This window comes from Rutilus rutilus (assembly GCF_951802725.1).
Source record: "Rutilus rutilus genome assembly, chromosome: 6".
Lineage (NCBI taxonomy): Eukaryota > Metazoa > Chordata > Actinopteri > Cypriniformes > Leuciscidae > Rutilus > Rutilus rutilus.
Window position 1 is genome coordinate 33,902,544 of NC_140214.1, and position 17,820 is coordinate 33,920,363.

The 17,820-nt window shown below is 40.8% G+C and overlaps 1 protein-coding gene across 2 annotated transcripts in view; it reads left to right on the top strand.

Moving 5' to 3' along the window:
* The window catches only part of gjc2 (gap junction protein gamma 2), a 131,346-nt gene that overhangs the window by 108,598 nt on the left and 4,928 nt on the right, over positions 1-17,820 (top strand). The gene's annotated exons all lie outside the window — the stretch shown is intronic.

Consider the following 17,820-nt stretch of genomic DNA (forward strand, 5'->3'; position numbering starts at 1 on the left):
CTGGGAGAAAAAGAATCCCCTTCGACTTGTGGGCACACTTCACGTTTGACGACGAACAAAACAAAACAAAGTGTAAAGCATGCGGAGCGGTCATTAGTGGCAAGAACACAACCAATTTGAAAAGACATTTACAGACGAGCCACCCGGACATTTTCTCAAAGGTAAGTTAAATTCACAACGATGTTCTTTTGTTTATTGAGCTAAACAAAATTGGAAGACTGCAGTGCGTAGATGTTGTAGAATTAAATATTACGAACTGAAAAGTACTGTAAAATAGCCCCTTCTTCAAGTTAGATGAGAGCACCATACGAATACGTAAAATTATGCTACATACATTTGATTAATACTAATGTTTAGTATATTTCATAATGTTCTACTTGTTGACAATATCACAAATATTTCTAGATTAGTCATGTGAAACGTGACTGTTCACATCCTATCATTATACATACTAATCTAGCAATATTGTGGTATTTAAAACATACAATATTGCTAGACAAAGGAATACCTTATAAAATCTTGTTGCCTTTTTTCTTTATCCACCTAGCTGCCAACTTATTAAATATTTACTTTTTTCACTCTTTTATTTGTGGTCAGTGCTTTAATATTTATTGCTTGTGCAAATAAAGTGATTGCAATGAATAAATAATATAAACGTATTTAAACTATTTTCCTTTTTTATGTCACAGCTACAGAAGTCTACTGATGAAGGCGGTGAACCAAGCGCAAAAAAGGCAAAAATATCCAATCAAAACATTGTAGAAGCACTGTTAGCTACTACAAAGTACAAAAGCAATGCCAGAGAACAGCAAGTAAAAGAGGAGGCTATAGCAAAATGGATTGGACGTTCAGGGTTACCACTAACTACAGTAGAAGATGAGGACTTTATTCTTATGATAGAAACATTTGATAAGAAAATGACAGTGCCAAAGAAAACAAAGATCAGCAATCTGATTGAAAAACACTATGAGGAAGAAATGACAAAGTTTAAGAAACGACTGTGTGGTGCTCGCAAAGTGTCAATTGGAATTGACCTATGGACTAAAAAGGGACTGTCTGCATCATTCCTTGGCATAAGTTGTTGCTTTTTTTGTGTTGAACAAAACAATCCAGAACACATCCTGCTCGCTCTTGAACAAGTTTCCCATCCACACACTGCCCAGTCCATTAAGGCCTGTGTGGATAAGTGCATGTAGGAATGGGGCATTTCAAATGACAAAATTGTGACTGTAATAACGGACAATGGTAGCAATATGGTAGCCGCATTTAAACACAGTACTCAAGAAGAAGAAGAGGCTAGCTCAGATGATCAAGAGGAGCCCCCCCGAGGTGAAAGTGATTCAGAGGAGGAGATTGAAGACCATCGGTAAGCCACTTTTATTCATAATTTCATTTGACAGTAAGTTAATGTATTACCTCATTTACCTGATATGTATTTACTTTCTTTTTGGTAGCTATCAAAACGTGGAGATGGATATGGAACGGATGCCATGTGTGGTTCACACGCTGCAGCTTGTGGTCCACATGCTAAACAAGGAGGCAAGTGTGAAGCGAATCCTTGACAAAGCTCTTTCGCAAGTCATCTGTTGCTACACAGAAGATTTTGGATAAGTGTGGCCTAATTGTTGTGAATGATTGTCCCACGCGCTGGTCAAGTACATATTACATGATTGCACGACTCCTCAAAGTTAAAGATCCTCTTTGCGAAATAGCGAATGAGATGGGGTGGGACAACTTACTCTCTAGTGAGTGGCAGAAGCTCAGCTCATTGCATGAACTCATGTTGCCTTTTGCCGAACACACACAGACTCTTCAGAGTGACACGATGCCTATGTCACTGATCGTCCCTGCCCTCTTAGATTTGCATAGCCACCTTACTGATTTTGAAGAAAACACAAATCATCGGGATTTTGCCACTCTAGCACGAAAAATGAAAGTCAATTTGAACCAGCGCTTTGCCTGGGTATTAGATCCATCAGATGAAAAGTTCTCTCCACTTGTTGCTGCTGCTTTCTTTCTCAACCCTACTGTGTGTGATACTCTCCTTGATGTGGCTGATGACAGTGTTCAGGAACTTTTTAAGCAGGCAGAGGGGTATGTGGTCCAGTGCACTCAGAGTCAAGAGACTCACCCTGATGATGATGTGGAGGAACTGAATGGACCAGAGACTGACCCTGGACCATCATCCTCCTCCTCAAGGCAGCCAGCCTTCAGATTTCTGTCCAAATGCCGTGCAAAGCCTAAACCAAAGTCCTCCACATGTAGCATCAGGCAGCAACTAAGCAAGTACAAGGAGGAGCTCTCACAGCCCATTACTTGTGATTCAGGAATCCAGTTTTGGCTTGGGAAATGTGACACATTTTATCACAGCTTGAAACCATTAGCATTAGATCTGTTAGCAATGCCGGCTTTGCAAGCTTTCGCGGAGAGAGTTTTTAGTGTCACAGGTGACCTAACCAGAGGAAAGCGTAACAGAGCAAAAGTCACTTTAGCACAAAGTGCTTTCTTGAAAATGAATAGAGGTAAATAAGTGTTAGTATTCTATGGTTGAATTGCCAGCATTGTGGTAGCAAGAAGAAAATGTCGTTCAGTGCACTTTAGATTCAAATGAAAGATGTTTGCACTTATTGTTCAGCTCAGCTGTAAGCTTTAAGGTCCTGGACCTAACTTTATTTTTCTTTTATTGATGGTGAATTGGCAGCTAGTTATGGTTTACATTAACCATGACAGTGTTTGTTGCTGCATAAAAGCTTTTGAATTGAAATAAAGACACAGTTGTGTTGAAATAAAGTTAAATTTGTGTTTTATTTGTGTTTTATATATTTTGGTTAAGTTTGTTTCCTATACCAGTGGTAAAAAATTGTCTAGTAAATCTGTTATTGATTTTAGTCTTATTTTAGTCGACTAAAATACCAAGCAATTTTAGTCGGCTAAAATAAGACTAAAATTAAAACAAATCAGATGACTAAAACTAAAAAGAATTATAGTCAAAAGACTAAGACTAAAACTAAATTAAAATTTCTTGTCAAAATTAACACTGGCTCGGAGTGGTTTCCTCTGTGGGTGAACGAAACTTTCGGAAAAAAACGTTGTAGCAGAATCACGTGACCAATTTCAGGATATGCTTTTTTAGCATTAAAAATGAATCTTACATTTTAAAGTTAAAAATGTAAAATCTTACCCAAATTCAGTAGTGCTATTTTCTGATTGGCTATTGTGTAGCCCCTTTCTTTTTTTTTGATTGGCTGATAAGTGGCAGGCTCGACTAAGAATTCCAGGGGAGACGCGCTTGATTCCTGCCGGTTCCATAGTGAGAGCGGTGCGGCCAGAGAAATTTTGGGCGCTGCGGCATATTAAATATATTATAAATAGTTTTTCCGCATGAGAAATACAATGTGTGGTGGGAGTGCGTGACAAAAGAACGAAATGAGTGACACTTGAGAACCCTGGAGATTTAAAGGAAGAATGCAGAATTAGAGATGAGACACAATACAAAAGAGAATAGTTCATGAGTATATCACTGGAAAATGAAGGGTTATGATCAGGAAAGAGCTTTAGGACCTGTGTTAAAAAAGCTTTCCAGCGCTGGAGAGACCTAAGCGGGAAGGCCTGAAAACAGACATGGACGTTACTTTTATTCGCTCCATATGTGAGTAACTGGGTTCGTGTATCATTATTTGTCTGGAGCTGCTGTGCTGTTGGCACCTAACAACAAACTTTGTTGTAATTATGTTTACTGTACGTTCATTTTTGTGTGCTTTCTTGTCATTTGTTCATCATCTGCGCTTTATTTTTTGTGAAGCATTATTTTGTTGCGCTTCTGCTATGATAAACAGACATCCACTCTCGAATTTTGTGCATAACGGAGGCCAGCTAGTCAGAGTCGTGCTGACAACTGCTAGAGAATACGGTGTTTAGTGTCATTGTTAGTACACTCGCCTCAGGGGGGATCGGTGTTCGAGACCGACTCGGAGCAGGGTGGTTAGGATTGAAGGCTGAGTTTTGGAGGCGGAGCATTAAGAGAGGGGTGTGTTTGTTTGAGTTGATTTCAAATATCAACAATGTCCAACAGCGTTTTAGAAATATAGCTTACCCCACCTTTAATATATTCAGCAGTATTATTGATTTGTCTGCTCTGACACTATCGGATGAGAACTGAGCTGGATGATGACATCACTGTTTTCTGCAGAGCTGCTTTATAGCTGAATTGAACTAATTTCATTATTGATAAACTTTACACAGTCATTGAACTGAACTGAATGAACACCAAACTTTTTTTCAGCTGAACAATGAAACTGTCTTTTTAGAGCTGTTACAGCAGAATTAAATTCTGTTTGCATCATTATCACTTTCATGTTTATCACTGCTTTGAAACAATCTGTACTGTAAAATACGCTGTATAAATAAAGATCCAAACAAAACAAAACAAAACATAACATAACAAAAACAAACAAACCCAAGAGCACACAGTGAGGGAACAAACACCCCGACCATGTGCTCACAACAAAAACATAGGGTACGTTCAGACTGTCAGTCCAAATCCATTTTTTTCCAGCTACATTCTTATGTGGTTTGAAATCCTATTAAAATCTCTCAAATCTTGATCAGATTTCATGTGGTTTATGTGACTTTCTCATGGCATGTAAAACGTAAACTTCAGATGCTGTTATAGGAAACATGCTCATTGCAGAAACAAGGTTGTGTTGTTGCAAAGTGCCGGACAAGCAGAAAATAACAATATGACGGAGATGTATTGAAACCTAAAAGAGAGCGCAGCAGTGCTTCTTTGTTGTTATATTTACTCAGAATGAAGTGCATCATAGGCAGTATAAGGATGAAAGAAAAATGAAATAAAAGAGAGCGCAGCAGTGCTTCTTTGTTGTTATATTTACTCAGAATGAAGTGCATCACGGGCACGCACCACGTTGATCGTACATGACGATTACATATAACTGCACATAACAAAGCACAAATAAGAAATTGAACAGTATATAAAAATATTAGAAAAATAACATTTTAGTATATTATAATGGAATTGAAGAAATTGTACAAACATAAACAGCTTTACACAAATCCGGCGAAACACGGAAGTAAAGCAGCGCCGCCATTACTGCGTGCCTTGCTGCTAAGTAGAGTGTTGGTCCTGTAGGCGGCTGTAGCAGATGTAGCTGTACGAAATGTTCTTTTTATCTATTCATCTTTAATTTTGTACAGTAGCCCTGCTGTATGGCTACAACACTTCCCTCGGCCAGCTATGCAGTCACACACTACTTCGAGAACTTTGCAGTTTTCTCTCTGTATTGTTACTGACACATTATGGTACGAGTTCACTGCCTGTGAAAACCTCATGACACCTTTTAATGTGATGAGCTCATCTGCGAATGAAGTATCTGGCCAATCCATCCGAAGCTCATGTAATTCTTACCTTCAATCAATGCCCTGTAGTTTAGGTTCTGAAGCTCGCATGCCAGATGATTAATAAAATAATCTTGAATACCTGTAAGCTGCCAACTCTCACGCTTTCACCGTGAGACACACGCAACTTTTCACACGCTCTCACGCCACACATCCATTTTCTCACGCACAGAAAAATCGCGAAGCAAAGAGGACACGGAGACCGACAGACTAGACAGAGCAGTTTAGTTATGATATAAAAAAAGCTCAGCTCTCAGATTCTGTCAATTTTATTACGAAATTCAAACAATAAATACCGTTTTGGTGTTTGTAAATGTGACGTGACAGATCCCTAGCGGGACGTGAACCGATCATCTCTAGCTAATAGTAAATAAACACGAATGAACAATGTTAAAAGAAACAGTACAACTTACCGAAATGTATATTCATCATACATAATATCGATCAATCAGTGTTTTTTTTAACCGCGGAAAGGGTCAATAAAACAGCTGGAGAACAATTATGTCATATAGCCTAACATTTACCTCAGGAAAGCCATTTAATGACCATAATAGGCGCACGTTAGTTGGCTAGAAAAAAAGAGCTATAGAGAGTATTTTGCTAAATATGTGTACTATATTACATATTTATTATATTTTTACTCATATCATTAAATAAAGTTGTTATTATAATTAAAAAAAGCATTATATTTATACTGATACAACAATACAACTGATATTAATACTGATAAGGCTCTCTGTATAACTTACAGCATTAGGTGAGTTTTTTTTTCTTGAGAAAAATTAACGCCCATCTTGTGTACCTAATATTTATCCAAATTAGTCAATATTAAATCAAATCACAAGAATTGAACTGAATTGAAATCCTGAAATTTGTTTCAAGTAATAATAAAAAAACGTAGCTTACCAGAAATTGTACCATATAATATAAACATAGCAACATGGTGTCACTGAACCTAATAAAATTTAGTTTAGTTACTAAAATGTTTTGACAATCACAATATTTAAGCCCCAGGATCCGCTTTCATTGAAATGTCATTAGAGGGCACCGGCAAGTGTCACTTCGCAGGCACGCAGTAATGGCGGCAGGCAAGATGGCGGCGCCCATAGAGATCGCGGCGGATTTGTGTATAGGTGTGTTCGACATCGGCTGCGGCTGGATGTAACAGATCGGCGAGAGTAGCCGCGTGCAGGTGGGGAGGAGCTGCAAACGGAGACGTGAAGTCGGACACATTCTGGTTCCCGTAGTGACCGCTCACGTGGTGTTTGCATACTTTATCACAGCTGAAGTGAAATAAATGCAATATTTGCCAAATAATACACAGATGTTTCAGAGACATTTTCATTAATACTTTATGTAGCTACTGCTTCATACAGCGTCTGTTTGAACAAGAATAAAGTTCAACATAAACTAGCTACTATCAATGAAGTGGAGTCTACGTTTTTTAATCAGTTTTAATTTGATGAACATGACACAATATAACATCGCAACAACATGAAAAGGGTGTTTACTGTTATAAAAAAATGATTTGTGAGCTTTAGAGGAACTAAAGCTGTTCGAATAAACACGAAACACACGTGATCGTTGTCATGCGGTGAATCCGGCCAATCGTGGAACAGCTGTGTCATCATCAGCCCTCGTGCAGCCCAGTGCAGCCGCTCTTGAGAAGCTGCGCTGGCTGAGTTCCCCAGCTACTCTCAAATCGCTCTCGCGGTACTTTGATGGCATACGGTCTGCGCAGAGCTGCATGAAGTCGAACAAGCCTTATATTACATAAGCATCTGTAGCCACGAGTCGCATTGGTGTGACGTCAACTCCCCTCTTCGATTGATTGGCTAGAGGAGTAGCTGTCAATCTAGAACTAGTGGACCAATGGTGACACTTAAGCCCGCCCTAATTTACATGAAACTCGAACTGCAACATTTGGGAAAGCAAGCGCAGAACATAGAAAGACAAGCGAAGAGAAAAACAGCACAAGCATACAAAAGAGTAAAACATGAGCAGAAAATGCAAGAGAGCACAAAGCACAGAGTAATATAACCAAGGAAAACATACTTTTTAAGAAAGCATGACCATGAGTTTAAGTTTTGTGCAAAATAACTTTTAATGCATTTAAAGTTTTTATTCATGCTTGTTATTTCTTGATTCACGCTTATCATATTTTGATTCGTGACCACGTTGTTTGCTATTCTGATCCTTTTGCATTATTTTTTTTCAGTTTGTGCAATATATTTTTACATGTGTTTTTAAATTTTTGATTCACGCTTATTATTTTATGATACGTGACCGCTATATATTTGGTGGGAATTTGATCCCATTTCAACCCAAGCCAGAGAAAATAAAATAAAAAATTAGAAAACATAGATAAACATAATATCTTTAACATCTTAAACGTTTCTCCTTGACAAATATGAGGTTACTTTAACATGAAATGTTGACTTTTACTTAAGTTTCCTGCTTCTTACACTTGTCTCCTGAGACAAAACTCTAACACTCTCACAATGGTCTCCTTTAAAGTTTTAGAAGAGATCTCTACAACATCACAGACTGTGCTTAGTTTTTTTTCTTTACCTAGAGACACTGGTTGCTCATTTGTTTCCTCTAAAGTTTCAGAAGAGATTTCATCATCACTAACCTAAAGACACAGGTAGGTTCACATTTTTCTTCTCTAAAGTTTAGATGAGATCTCTACAACATCACACACTGTATCCACTGGAATGATGTTAATTCAGTTTGGCAGAGGGATTGACAGAGGTTTGGCAGAGGGAGTTTTGTGTTTACTCTGCCTAGGTAAGGAAACGACTCCAGTTGAGTTGGTGACAGTGGCAATAGGACTGCAAGTATCTCCCGATCTCCTGGATCTTACGTTCAGTCTGGCGGTTGGTTTGGGGATGATAACCAGATGATAGGCTAACGGAGAACCCCAGTAGCTGGAAGAAGGATCGCCAGACTCGAGAACTGAGGCCACCGGTCGGAAACAATATCCTCAGGCAATCCGAAATAACAAAAGACATGATGGAATAGGGATTTTGCTGTCTCAAGTGCAGATGGTAGGACCTCTTAGTGGTATTAACTTGCAGGCTTTTGAGTATCGATCTACCACTACTAGAATGCAAATGTTGGAATTTGAGGGTGGTAGGTAATGGCAAAAGTGTTGCAGTGGAACTCACACTTCTCTAGTTTCAGATAGAGGTGATGTTCTCTCAGCTTCTGGAGGACCTGTTTCAGGTGTAAGCGATGTTTGGCATGTTTCTGGGAGTAAATGAGGATGTGGTCGATGTTGATTATGACAAAGCGTTGGAGAAACTCCCGGAACACCTCATTCATGATTACCTGGAATACGGAGGGTGAGTTGGACATCCCACACGGCATAATGAGATATTCGTATTGGCCCACTGGTGTTATGAAAGCGGTTTTCCACTCATCACCCTCACGTATTCAAATGAGGTTATAAGGACTCCGCAGGTCCAGCTTGGTGCTCCCTTCAACTGCTCCAAGGCACCTGGGACCAGAGGAAGTGAATACCGGAATTTGATTGTCTGAGCGTTCAGGGTACGGTAATCAATGCACAGCTTCAAGCCTCCATCCTTGCTCGAAGTGGCAGGGAATGTTGATGGTTGGATCTTGGAATGCATGGTACTCAGGTTTGATGTCCATCTCAAGACTCTCGATGGAATTGGAGTTGAGTGTAACGTCCTGGGTAGATGAGGGTTTGGTTTGTCGTTGTGGTCGTGAGGAAGATTTCTGAACAGAAGATAGACAGTTATCGTGACAATACTCACTCCATCTCAATATTTCCCCTGTATTCCAGTTCACCACTGGTAAGTGTTGGGTCATCCACGGGCGTCCCAAGATGATGTCGGCAGTGGAACGGTCCAGCAGCAGAAATTAAATATGCTCAGAAAATGTAGAAGTCATTACTATAATAGTAGTACATGTCAGCAATGCTATGAGAGGAGGCAGATAAATTGTACTCACTACTTGGCGTGGTGGTCATTCTGGACAGTTGGGAAGTACATGTGCTTCACCCCCACAATATAGGCACAGCCTATTTTGTATACGTTGCTGATGCTCCGCACGAGAAAGATGGAAAGGAAGTGTCTATTTGCATTGGTTCCTATGCTGGAAGGGTGACAGATGTTTTGGCAGGAGGTTGCAAGATGGTTGTGTCCAACATGCATGCAGTGAGGTGCTGGGAGATGTGGATAGACTGCTGAATAAAGCTCTCTAATCCAATAACATCGTCGTAGATGGCCATCTGTTGGCGGATGTCAGGATTCAAGCCTCTTCTGAATGCAGGGAGTAATTCAGTCTCATTCCAGCCGCTAACGGCCACTAGAGTCCAGAATCTGAGGGTATAATCACTCATGGATGCTCTATCCTTGTCGCATACAGAAGAGTTCATCATGCACTTATAATGAAGAAGCAGTGGGACTGAATACCTCTTTAAGATGATTAGTGAAGGCCGTCTGCGAACTAGTTGCTGGTCTATTGGATTCCCAAATTGATTGCGCCCACTGCAATGCATACCCAGAAATAGAAGAGATGAAGAAAGGGATTCTCCCTTTCTCCGGGGGAAACAACTGTAGCTACATTTCGAAGAAGAGTGAACACCGCAGTAAAAATCCGCTGCAATCCTCCTCCTCGCCAGAGTAGGTTGCTGGTCGGGTTATGGGACTGGCAGGGGCAAATTAAGAAGTCATTATGGCTGATGGCAACAGTGACTGACGGACATCAATTGCCAGTTCAGCATATGGATCCTGCTGACGTTACTCGCTCGCTTCTGCACCATGCTGCATGTTAGAGCACAAAATGAGCACAAAATGAGACTAACCCTAACCCTAACCCACCCTAACCCTAACCCCTAACCCTAACCCTCTCGTAAGAGAACTAGTATCTACTAATATCCTACCAAATTAAAAGGAAGTAACTAATTTATTATGAATAGAATAGTTCAATATAAAATATTCAGATATTATAAACTGATTGATGAAGTAAAGCAATAACATGAGATTGAAAAATTATTCAGCAACACTTTATCTAAAGTTTAATTGCACCTATGAGTTGTATTTAATATCAGTCAGTTGGGGGAAGTTCATCTAAAAGTTGATGAGAGTGTTTTGTTTACTATATTTAGCTATTAAAATAGTTTACCAAATAAATCATTTACCAAATAAAAGAAAATTCATACAAGGTTAAGTAGCCTACCTTTTCATTTCTAAAGTATTTGGGATTATTTATTATACAAAGCCCTTTTTGTTGATTTTGCAAGAATAACTGCAGATATAAAGAACTATATCGTGAAATATATCGTTACCGTGAAATAAAATTAGTCATACCGTGAAACAGAATTTTGGTCATACCGCCCACCCCTAAACCATGCTAATGCAATTCCACTAATGCCAACATAATTTTCGAGTCTATTTAAAAGAATGTTGTGGTCGATAGTGTCAAATGCAGCACTAAGATCGAGTAACACTAATAGCGAGATACAACCACGATCGGATGATAGGAGCAAATCATTTGTAACTCTAATGAGAGCAGTCTCAGTACTATGGTACGGTCTAAATCCTGACTGGAAATCCTCACAGATATCATTTACTTTGTGTATTGGTATTACCAGGATACTGCCTTTTCTAGTATCTTTGACAGAAAAGGTAGATTCGAGATCGGCCTGTAATTGACTAATTCTATAGGATCAAGTTGCGTTTTTTTAACAAGCGGTTTGATCATAGCCAGCTTAAAAGTTTTCGGTACATATCCTAATGACAAAGATTAATTAATGATATGAAGAAGAGGATCTGTGACCTCTGGAAGCATCTCTTTCAGTAGCTTAGCCGGTATAGGATCTAACATACATAGATTTAGATGATTTAACGAGTTTAGTAAATTCTTCCTCTCCTATAGCAACGAATGAATCAAATTTTTCTTCAAGGAGACTACAATGCACTGCCTGATGCAATACTGTAGTAGATGGTTGCATAGTTATAATTTTCTCCCTGATATTATCAATCTTGTTAGTAAAGACGTTCATAAAGTCATTACTGCTGTGCTGCTTGGAAACGTCTGGGGTTGAAGATTTATTTTTCGTTAATTTAGCCACTATTTCAAATAAATACCTAGGGTTTTGTTTATTTTCTTCTAATAGGGTTGAAAAATAAGCAGATCTAGCAACTTTTAAGGCCTCTCTGTATGCAATCGAACTCTCTTTCCATGAAATGCGAAATACCTCTAGTTTTGTTTTCTTCCAGTTGCGCTCAGTTTTTCTGGCTGCTCTCTTAAGGGCCTGAGTGTGCTCGTTGTACCATGGCGTTGGACTATTTTCTTTAATCTTCTCAAAGCGCAAAGGAGGAACTGTGTCTAAAGTGCTGGAAAAGAGAGAGTTAAAAGTTTCTGTCGCAATATCTAGTTCTTCTAAGCTATCTGGGCTGCTGAGATGATGAAATTGATCAGGAAGATCATTAATAATGCAATCTTTAGTGGCAGAAGTGATAGGTCTAACATATTTGTAACACGGAGTCGACTTTGCTGCCTTGGCTAAATGAAGTTTACACGATACTAAATAATGATCTGAGATGTCATCGCTCTGCTGCAGAATTTCAATGGCATCAACATTTATTCCATGTGATAATATTAGATCTAGAGTATGATTACGAGAATGAGTAGGTCCTGACACGTGTTGTCTAACTCCAGTAGAGTTCAGAATGTCTTTAAATGCCAATCCCAATGCATCTTTTTCGTTATCTACATGTATATTAAAATCACCAACAATTAGTACTTTATCTGCAGCCAATACTATCTCTGATAGAAAATCAGCAAATTCTTTGATAAAGTCTTTAGGGTGCCCTGGTGGCCTGTATACAGTAGCCAGCACAAATGTTAAACGTGATTTATCATTTACACTAGATCAGGGGTGCCCAATCCAAACCAAATCCTGCACAGTTCATCTCCAACCCTAATCAAACACACCTGAAACAACCAATTAAGGTCTTCAGGATCACTTGAAAATTAAAGGCAGGTGTGTTTGATTAGGGTTGGAGATGAACTGTGCTGGACAATCGATCGGCAGGAGCAGGATTTGGCCCCCCTGCACTAGATAGTGTTACATTTAGAAACAACACTTTTAAATTGTATTTAAAACAAGACTTCTCAGTAATTCTGAAGATATTACTATAAATTACAGCAACACCTCCCCCTTTGCCTTTCAGACGAGGTTCATGTTTATAACAGTAATCTTGCGGGGTGGACTCATTTAAAGTAATATAATTGCCAGGTGTCTGTCAAACACAGCACATCTAGGTTATAATCTGTAATCATATCATTAACAATCAATGCTTTTGAAGTAAGGGATCGAATATTCAGCAACCCGAGCTTTATCATTTGTTCATCCATATTATATCTGTTTTTTATTTGTTGAACATCAATTAAATTTTTACCCTTGAATGGGTTTAGGAGTTTTTTGTATGTCCTAATTCGGGGAACAGACACAGTCTTTATATGATGATAGCTAGGTGAAAGAGGCTCTATGTGATGGGATTTATCTGACCTTGGTGACGTGAGACAGCTAGCAGACGATCGGTTTAGCCAGTCTGTCTGCTTCCTGACCTGAGGCCCAGATTTTCATGTTTGAGCTCTAAGACTATGTGCCATACACACCATTTACACGGTGTAAATTCTGTCGTACCTACTAACATCTTGAAAATACGAATATTTTCATGCAAATTTATGTCAGAACTAGGGCTGCACGTTTTCAAGTTTTTCATTAACCGTTAACCGAGGCCCTTAGCGGTTAATACTCGGTTAACCATATATGGTAGCATAGTGTGCGCGCCGCAACCCCGAGATAGGCGTAATTTGCGGGTGAGACATGTCCCCACCACTATTTTCTAAGGTCGATATTGTCCCCACCACTTTTGAAACATCTCGCGGCAGGAATACCAATACAAATAAACAAAACATCTCCAGTTAACTAGCAGAGCATTCATTTCATTCGTTTTTTTTTTAGGCGATCTAGCGCTGAAATGTTTTGTTTTTTAAATCAAGTGATCAAAGTGCTTGTTGCCGCTGCGATCGAGAAGGGTCTTGTAAAACGTGCTGAGGTATTATTAATTCGTGGCCACGAAACAATTCACCTGAATATTCACCAATTCACACACCAAAAAAAGGAATAAAAAGCTGTACGAGAATAGTCGGCCTTCACTGAAGAGCTATCTTCACAGGTAAGAAAAACAGTTTAATAATTATTATTAATTCGTGGCCACGAAATAATTCACCAATTCGCAAAAAATAGGTCTTTAGCATTCACTAATTAATAGTAGGCCTATCAAACTGTTTTTGGCCACGTTGTAATTCGTTAAATCAAAATGAGGGAGGGAATTTGTTCAACGTGTCCACGATTTATTAAAACGAGGGAACAAATAAGTCGTCGTAACAACTAATTATTTAGATCAGTGGACAGGGCGCATAAGAACAAACAGTGAGAGAGCCCCGGCCGCGCGCGCGCGCACTCTCACCGCCTTCAAACAACACGAGCGCTGTATTGCTCTCTCTCCCTCGCGCATATCAACACAATAGTAAAAGGTCGGAAGACCGATTGTGTTTTATAGATTAGTAGTTTGTTCAGATAAAGTGTTTGATTAGCAAGTACATGTTTAGGAAATGCATAATACAAATTGTATGGGTTAACGTAACGGTAAACGGACTCTGCGGGTAAAACTGTTGTGATGAATTTGCGCATGCGCGGGGTAAAACTGCTGGGGTAAAGCTGTGGCTCTGCGGCTCTGCAGACAGATATTATTGTGCTGCCATCAGTGGCGCGGATACTATTTGTTTCTGGCTCGCGCAGAGCCTTCACTCTCGGACGCGCGCTTTCTTTGCCCGCTTCATATTAGAAAACTGGTCTAGCGGTCTCTGGTGGTGCAAAAATTTATTACACCTAAATTCAATGCACGCCATTGACGCCACTTAACCGAGCAAAATGTTTCACTCGGTTACGCAATTTTTAACGGTTAATCGGTTAATCGGTTAACCATGGACACCCCTAGTCAGAACAGCTTTACAAATGATTTACACAATTTGTTCTGCTTGTGTTTCCTGAATGAGGCCCATTGTCTTTTAATACAAAATCCTAGCTATATAAGTGTTAAGCCTATAATGAGTAAAATCAAAACATACAACAATAGGTCCATGATTCTGCACCAGAAGAAAAGAGCAATCCAAAGATTAAGTTGACTATGCTGATTCGTCATCTCCACAGTATAGTGAACAAGCGCACCTATAGAGGGAAATGCACCTTTCAATTGGATTTCATAATCAGAGTATTTTGGTTAATATATGTGATGTTCTCCAGTTCTTCTTGCAGTCGAAGATGGAGCAACATTCTGCTCTTAAATTTAAGTTATCTGCGGCGCATCACGGCTCCGACAAGGTTTTGTTCCATCCTCCACGCATTGCCAACTCACACCAGGAGCATTTTAGAAGCGAAGCAACTGGATTCGTAAGACCACGAGATTTGCCATATTTGTATTTGAACTGTGCGGCTTGGACACAGCACAGAGAGCCGCTTCTGGGACGCTAAACACAAGGTTTGATTAGAGTGGCCACGATCACTGTCGATATTTGGTATCAAACGTCAAGACATATTTTGATACTCTATGGTATCGAGGCAAATTGGCCTGTGCCTAAAAAGTATCAAACTCGATACCAAGCCCTACTGTTGACAGCACAAATGCAATGATCTTACCATTGATCTCGCCAAACACATTGTGCCTCATTAAGACATTCACATATTTGTATTGTGAGTTGGCATTGAGGTCCACCCTATTTTACCATGGTCCACTCACTGTAAAATTTCTGGCCTCGCCACTAAGCTGATATATTCATCTCTATGACGTAATAAAAGCCATAATAAATAAGACAATCAACATCATTTAAAAGCTAAATAAATAAATTGGTTTTCAAGAGAGATTTAAAAAGTGATATGGAGGAAGCAGCCCTAAGTTGTGCTGGCAGGCTGTTGCACAACCTAGGTCCCACCACCGAAAAGGCTCTATCTCCTCTACGTTTCAGCCTTGTATGAATGAGTAAATTTTGGTTCCCTTTCAGTCGAGAACGTCAGACGTAGTCAACGTCGACTGAATGGGGATCACGCCTAGTGAGCCTGTCTTCTTCGTACTACTATTTAATCAAGCCAATTCAACATTGGTGTGCGTGATTACACGCGCCGCCCTGCCGCGCGGGTATAAACACGAACGTGGACGCACGCACCAGTTGCCTTTCGCTTCGGAGCCGATCGAATGTCTCTGAAGTTAATACTGTTTACACAGCAAGCGAGTGTGTCAGTGTTCTGGCGGGAAGACCTCCCAGTGTTGGTGTTTCTACAGCGTGAGTGCAGCGGTGATCGTGAGCTTCTTGAGCTCTCAACTGTTTTAACAGCAACAAATTTCTATTTGAGCGAGAAGTGAGTGCTTCACTGTTTCAGTTCACTGATTCAGTGTTGCCGCGGTCATTCCCTGTGTGCTCCGGCACTGGTGATGGTCCCATTTCCTAAAAGAGCAACAGGTGTTTGGTGTTTTAAGCCCCCAACGGCGCCTTCCAGGCAGCGAGGGGATGGGTAGGTTTAAGGTTGAGGGTAGGGTTAGCTGCCTCTAAGGAGCCATTGGGGGCTTAAAACACCATCGAGCAGAGCAACACGGGTGCGTTTGCATCTTTAAAAAAAGAAAAGAAATAAAATAAAAAAAAGAAAAGAAAGAAAGAAAAAGATGTCATTCCGCCTGTGCGTTTCTTCATTGCATTCGTTCCCTGTCTCTCTTGTAATGGTCACAATTGTTGCATCATGTGTTTGGGCTTACAGCACGCTGAAGCAGCTTTTGTGGACAGTTCATGTTCTCATTGTGGGAATATGACTATCGCGGTGTTGAGGTCGAGGCTCGCCTTCGTCTACGAAGCGCGAGTCCCCATTACCACGCCCTGCCTTCGGGTGCTGCGTGGGGTGGGTGACAGGAGGATAGTGTTGGATGTCTTGCCCGGTAACCATTCCCTGTTGGCTCCTCACTCCTTCCTTCCACCGCAGCCGGTGGAGTCCCCTGTGGAGCGTGCTGGTCCATCCGTAATGGGTGGACCGGCCGTTTCACCCGGGGCTCCCCCAGAGGACAGGACGCCGATTGCAGCATCTGAGGGTGAGCTTGCCTCTGGAGATGATGACTCTACTGCGTTGTCTCCCTCTGGGAGTGTAAAGTTGCTTGAGCCGGATCCAGAACTGTCAGCTATGCTGATTTGGGCTGCCGAGGCTGTCGGGCTCAAGTTGAACCCTCCATTGTGTCCCGCTCAGTCTCGGTTGGATGATTGGTATCTCGGGGTGGGCCGTGCTGGTTCTCAGCTCGCCGCCCCAGTGCCCTTCTTTCCCAAAGTGCATGGAGAGCTTACTAGGTCATGGATGGCACCTTTTACTGCCGAAAACTGCCTGAGTGGTTCTTCCCCCCTCGCTACCTTTGAGGGAGGAGCGGTGAAGGGTTATGAGGAGGGAAGGAGGGAACGGACGACGTAGTCCTCTCGCCACTACTGCTGGACCACCGCTGACTCTGGGGGCCAATTGGCTCCTCAGCAAAAAAGCAACTGGTGCATGCGTCCACGTCCGTGTTTATACCCGCGCGACGGGGCGGAGCGTGTAATCACGCACGCCAATGTTGAATTGGCTTGATTAAATAGTAGAAGAATAGCCCGAAGAAGACAGGCTCACTAGGCGTGATCCCCATTCAGTTGACCTCGACTACGTCCTCCATTCCCTCCTTCAGGCAATAGCAGGTAGGAGTAAAATACAGGGGCCTGTCCTGGAAAAATGCTCCACTTTCAGGACCGCACATCAGGTCACCAAATTACACAGGTGGTGATGGGTTTCATAGACACACTGAAAACCAACTTTGCCAATAGGTTTGATCATTTTAGTATTCCCACTGAAGTGAGGAAATTTGTTAAGGACACTTTCTGTGTGAATGTTGAGGGAGAGTTTGCATCAAAAGCAAAGGACAGTCACTAGATGAGGCGTCTGTACAACTTGAGCTCATTGACATTCAGTCATCAGATGACCTGCTGCAGTCATTACAGGTGACAGGTTCTGAGATGTTTTGGACACGTGAAGTCAGCCAGGAGAAATTCCCTAATTCAAGGGGTCTCACCATTTTTTGTTCTCACAATGTTTGGCACTACTTACAGTCATCTTTCTCGCACATGAATGCCATTCAAACGAGTAAAACCGCATCCCTCACAGCCCAGCACCTCCACCACTGTATGCATATTGCGCTGACAACATATAAACCTGATTTCACTGCTCTTGCAATTTTTTTTTTATTTCTCTCATTAGAAGGCAGCCTAAATGTTTGCCAATTATTGAGATGGCTGTTGTAATTT